The following is a 6,000-nucleotide window of genomic DNA, read 5'->3' as shown; positions in this document are numbered from 1 at the left end:
TATATATATATATATATATATAGAGAGAGAGAGAGAGAGAGAGAGAGAAAAATCTGCTTGTTATTAAGCACAAATTTACACATTGGGCTATCTGTGTTGTGCTCACCCAATTTTTAACGTAGTAAGCCTTAAAACGTACCGTTGCGCCACTTGGGGGTTATAGAGAAAGAGATTGAGATTATTTTATTATGCAAGTATACCGACACAAGGGGATTTCTTTCTCTACATCCTTTATTATAGAGCTAACTCATTATTTAGCAAATTTATGAGACTTCGATTGTTTGTGTCATAATATCACTTACAGTTTATGTTTTCTTAACTGTTTCAGACTACGAAGAAATAAAAGTACGAAGTATATACTTCATTCTCATTCAGGTAAAACTTTCCATTTGATTTGATTATGCCTGTTGCATCCCAGTCGACTTGATGAGCCGTGGTATTGAACGAAAGGCCTCGTCGGCACTGGGTACAACAGATAATAGTGTGATTTATATATATTGTTAAATTAATTTTTATTTTTACTTTATAAGAACTTATATGTTCTTACAATTGGCATTAATACACTACACAGAGCAATTAAAAGATAATTGGAATTTATGATATTTTAGGTATGGCAAAGCAAAACCTCTATTTAAAAAAAAAAAGCATAATTTAATTATTTGTTCTACGTTTCCAAAATAACACGTAACTGAAGTATATATCTATTATTGGATCCATTTCCGATATTTTAATTCATTGGTGAAAAGATACGAGCCTTATAAAATTGTTGTTCAATTTCTGATACTGAATGAGATTAAAACCCATGTCCACATTTGCCGCGGAAGTTTTCTAAGTACATCAAGCTATTGGATTTAAACACGATGTTCGTCCGCTTTTGAAAATCAATGTATTGCTTGAGAATTTTATAGTTTTGTGAATTGAAAACAAGAAAATTGAACATTCAAACTCAATAGTTTCTATTGTTAGATCATCCACACAACAAATATAATTACGGATTATAATTCCACTATTCCCAGTTTAGTGCCCTCCAGTGACACAGAGGTATGTCTACGGACTTACAATGCTAGAATCCAGTTTTCGATACCCGTGGTGGGCAGAGCACAGATAGCCCATTCTGTTGCTTTGTGCTTAACTTCAAACAAAACAAACAAAAAAACAGTTTAGCAAAACTAAGGGTTCGAATTCTACCTACTTGTAATTTAATTAAGTCTATGTTTCGACTTCTGCTCAGTCTATAGCAGTCAGTTAGACTATTTCTAACCCAGACGTGTTGTTTAACAGAAATTAATAAAAATTAATGCAGGTACTTTAATATTAAGTGCATGTTATCTAGAAAAGGGAATGGTTGAAATTCAAGTCTTGGGGGTGGGGTGCATCTTAAGTATATAATAACTAAAAGTAGCCATTTTAAGACATCGACTATTTTTTTTTCTGACTTTTAAGAACATTAAATGTGGAAAAATACTTCACACAGCATTTCCTTTATAGGATTGTGTTTCTTTGGTTCCTAACAAATGGGAAAAAAGAGTAATGAGTGATTACTTTCATTGCATTCTCAACTGTCGTTAATAATGATTGATGACAAGACGATTCCATGTTCGTTAAAAGTGGTTTCCTGTACGCTAGACTACTACCTTCAAACTGAACTTGGCTGATGAATTTAGGCTAAATACAAGACCCAAGTACAACTACGCTTACTTTTTTTTACTCAAATACAGGATATTAATATATATATTAAAAGGAATAGACTACGGTTTAGGAGCTGAACGAACGGCGACTTTCTAATTAAGAAGTAAACACACCTCTTAATATTATAGTCACGTGTGTACCTGTAGCAATCCTAGTTGACAAGACACTGTACTTGTCCCGATTTTTTGTTTGTGTGTGTGATGTGTGTGTGCGTTTGTTTCTCAAGACTTGCAAGTCTAGAATATTAACGAAGTTGTTTTCTTGGCGTCTAAGTAGCTGATAACCAGGTCAGACTTGACAATGCGTGGAGGCACTGCTTGGACGCCTAGCGGAAATGGCGGAATTAAGTAAAATTCGCATTCACGGCCATTTGTTAATTGTTTCTGACAGTGTGGGGCTGTCCTTGGTGAGAGACAATATTCCCATCCCATACCTAAAGAAATACAGCACCTAGACGTCGGATTCAGCTCACGACTCCAATGTCTCCAAGCGTCAAAAAGGCAAACACTGATTAAACATTGATAAAATGTACTACTTGATAAGACCAGTAATACATCCTGTGGGGGCTTGTATTAGAGTTAACATTTTTCTCTAACAAACTGTAATGACTTAATGACGTTAGTCTAATTCTCTTCGCATTAAAAAAAAGGGCTAATAAAACAAACCATAATACTGGTTTTAATCCTGTTCGTATCATATACATTATATTCAGATAAGATTACTTTTCCTTTACCATCATCATCATTACTTTCGTATTTCCAAAGATAGAAAAAAGAAGGAAAAAACAGTAGTAATAAATCAAAGTGTAAAGAAAAATTTTGGGAAGAATTAAAATTAAACAATAAAGGTTAAAAAAATGAACTGAAAGACTTTTAGCAACAAGAGTAATTTTCCAACTTCTGATACGTAAAGTTAAAGTTGGCAAAGCTGCAATTAACTTGCAGACTTAGAAGTCTTGCAAAGAATTGCAGAAAAATTGCTAATAATTTCTTACACTTCATAACTAATTGCCCCAACATGCATTTTAAACCAATTGTTTTAGATCAGTGACAGCGAAGTCTTTCAATCATTGTTAGAATTTATCGTTGTCACGTGAAATGTATATATATATCTAAGTATGATGGATGTCAAACTCAAAGCACTAAAAATGTGTTTCATTGTATAGTTGGCGCTGAAATGTACTATTTTAATATTATCAATGTTTCTACAATTACATGACTAAAATACTAAAGAAATTGTTAGCTTATTAACGACTTTAATTACTTAATTAGGTGGTTAGACACTACTCCAAACAACGCAATGATATCTAATATCTGGATCTAGCAATGTAGGTTCATGGCAAGTGATCAAAGAAATGTAACCACTATGCAAAGGCCTTGTAGTGACTTTGGGAAACGTTTTATTTCCCAAAAACACTAACTTAAGAACAGATGGGATTTGGTCATGAATTTCCAACTTTGTGGATGGGGAGTATAAATACAGAAATACTAAAATATTAAGAAAAAGTAAAATAAATGTCCCTAAACTTCTATTTCTTTCAGACGAATGGGCATATTTTAAAGAATCAAAGGTACTTGAATAAGTAAATACTTCATATTTTATATTATTATCGTAAATAAATATTTTCTTATGTTATTTGAGCGAAAAAAGGTAAAGTATTTCATTCCAAGGTTAAAAACTGCGTAAACTTTCTGATTAATGAAGCCTATTTCGTTTTACGTCATACGTAACATTACGCACAAGAAATCACATTTATGCCTTTCAATGTATTCATAAGATAGACATTTGCCAGATATTTGTTTCCATAATGTTTTGATTTCTTACGTTGCCTTTACAAAACATGCTAATCACGATACTTATTAGACGTAGTGAAAACGGTCCCTTGGGATGTTTTACGATGCATATGGATTCAGTAACATCAAAGTGGTCTTTTCATTAGGTATCTTGTTCTGTTGAATCTCTCATTTTCCACTCTTTAGCATTTCTTGTAAAAAAGAAATGTATTTATTTGAACCACAACCAATATATTTTCATTGGTACAATGGAGAAAGATTCAGGATTAAATGTAGCTCAATCATTTTAGTTAACCACAGCTTGCATAATCTCATTTATTTTGATCGTTCATCTAGCAGCACTTAAGAGGTATTGTTGCCTTTATCACGCAATCAAAAAATTGAGGAAAGTATTTTATTCCCTATTGCCATTTAGGTTACGTTTTGGATGCAAGCACGTAAGTGAAAACGTGACCATTTATTTGCACAATTAGAATCAGAAAATAAAGCTTATTCGGGGCACATGATGTTTGATTGCTGATGCTGGAAGATACATTGTTCTTTAGTTTATTCGTTATAAACCAGAGGTTTTGTTCTACCATAAATCATTTCATACAAAAGACGGTTTCTACAATAGAATTAACATCTAAAACCAACCTGTTTTTCTTTGAAGCTCTTTTGTATCTGTTGAGCAGGTTTAAGCCTCGTCAAAGATACATGTATTGTACATTTCATGTGTTGTCTTCATTGTGGCTTGTTAATACCAGCCTGTGTTTGGTACTGTCGTTCTCCACTTAGCCTACATTATATGGTTCGGAAGCCATCTTCACATTGGCTCTGGTACTTGTATCAGTTCCCTGTCCCGACCTACAGTCGATATATGAATGGGACCACTAATCAGCTTGATTGTTATTGTCATTTCTGAAAGATAATTAAATAGAATAAAACAATTATTATAGTCACTGTTTGGTGAAATAAACCAATTCACATTGAGAAAAAGGCCAGACTAGATTTCAGTATATTGTATTTAGGCTTTTAAAACTTATTTTTCTTTAATCGCACTAAATGTAATTAAGTTTCAGTTTTATATATATAAATAAATTCTTCAGTTTATAAGAAATTCAGTTTGTCATAATATCTGTATTGGCTTTACTTTGCGTTTTTAATAAACATTAATACAACATATTCCTTGCAAACTAGAGATTTAACTATATAAAGAGTAACAGAGGCTTCATAAATAAATTTATATGGCGAATAATGACGTTACATTTACACACATATACTTTGTGGACGAGAAAACTATGTGTTGATGAAATTTTAAGAACTGGGTGCTATCTCCGAGACAAGAAAGATACAAAATCAACAAAATAATTTTAGTTTGTGACGGAAGGGTCAGTTCTCCTTATTCCGAAAATCTTGTTTTAAAAAAAAAATATTGAATATGAATCAAAATCAAGCAACTTAAATCTAATATAATTGGGAATTAAGATACAATATGATAAAAGTTAACGTGGATCCATTCAACCACTAGGTGTTTCATTTCAAGCACTGTTTGTATTGTAGCAAAACCGGAAATATATGTGTATAAACTGTATACATATTATAAATAATAAGGAATTGCGACAAAATAGGCCTCCAGTATTTCGTACTCGTATATAACTTAATGTTTCAGTTTAAAATGCGCACATTTATAAGAGCCATTTCTTTTCTTAATCCGTGGGAACTCAGTAACGAGCTGTTTCCTTGTGTGGTCGTCTGTTGTTATTGTTTCGATTGTCAGGAGAGCACTAGTGAGGATTTACGATTGGTTCTTCGTTACTGCTTGACAAACAAGACAATTTCCATAATGTCAGGTGGTAAAGATGCTTCCAGCCCACTCTGTCACGAGAAAGACCAGGTTATTCATCATATGGCATCTTCTAAAGGTGGGGGATTCGACTGTAGTTTGTCGTTATAGTAGCAAGCGTGGTGGTTAGGCTTAGCAAGCAAGTCAGGTGTCGCATTATTTCTTTCAAAGTACTTAAACGTCTTTCTCACGAACTAACCAGCCGTTAGTTTTTAAGAATTGACTTTACCTGTCCTGAGGCTTGTTTTCTTCTTACTTACGACTCATAGATCTTAATGAAGTCCAATTTCGCACCCATCTATTCCAGCAATCATCTTAGTTTTTGCGGTTTTTATTGGCTTACCTAACACCGAAGTCATTAAACAGACTACAATTTCTTGCGTGTATGTGCCTTTAATATTTAATGAAGGTTAGCCATGCTAATATGGCGAAACGTGACAAGATTCTTAACGTTTTTACACTCAGATTTTGTCAACCAGAAACAAAAACTACAAACCAGGTGATAATTAAGAATTTTGCATCAAGCATGAGAATAAACAAAATTTTTGGATTTTCCTTTCCAAGAGTATATATATTAATAAATGAAATAAACTTTCTTTGAGATCTCAGCAGGTTATTTTCATGATATCTTACATGACCTATTTTTCTTTTTCGCAAAATACATTACGTCTATTGAGAAACGTAGTTTTGTTT

The 6,000-nt window shown here is 32.9% G+C and overlaps 1 protein-coding gene and 1 long non-coding RNA gene across 4 annotated transcripts in view; one reads left to right on the top strand and one right to left on the bottom strand.

The window, feature by feature from the left end:
* LOC106458478 (GATA-binding factor 2-like) overlaps window positions 1–6,000 on the top strand; it is a 178,958-nt gene that overhangs the window by 78,022 nt on the left and 94,936 nt on the right. The window lies entirely within an intron of this gene.
* The window catches only part of LOC111085556, a 30,137-nt gene continuing 28,261 nt past the window's right edge, over window positions 4,125–6,000 (bottom strand). The window contains exon 3 of the long non-coding RNA XR_002610375.1: window positions 4,125–4,382. This is a non-coding gene — a long non-coding RNA (uncharacterized LOC111085556). The remainder of the gene's footprint in view (window positions 4,383–6,000) is intronic.

The sequence above is a fragment of the Limulus polyphemus genome, unplaced genomic scaffold, assembly GCF_000517525.1.
Source record: "Limulus polyphemus unplaced genomic scaffold, Limulus_polyphemus-2.1.2 Scaffold469, whole genome shotgun sequence".
NCBI classification, from domain to species: domain Eukaryota; kingdom Metazoa; phylum Arthropoda; class Merostomata; order Xiphosura; family Limulidae; genus Limulus; species Limulus polyphemus.
The sequence above is the reverse complement of the archived record's forward strand: the minus strand, read 5'-3'. Positions and strand labels throughout refer to the sequence as shown.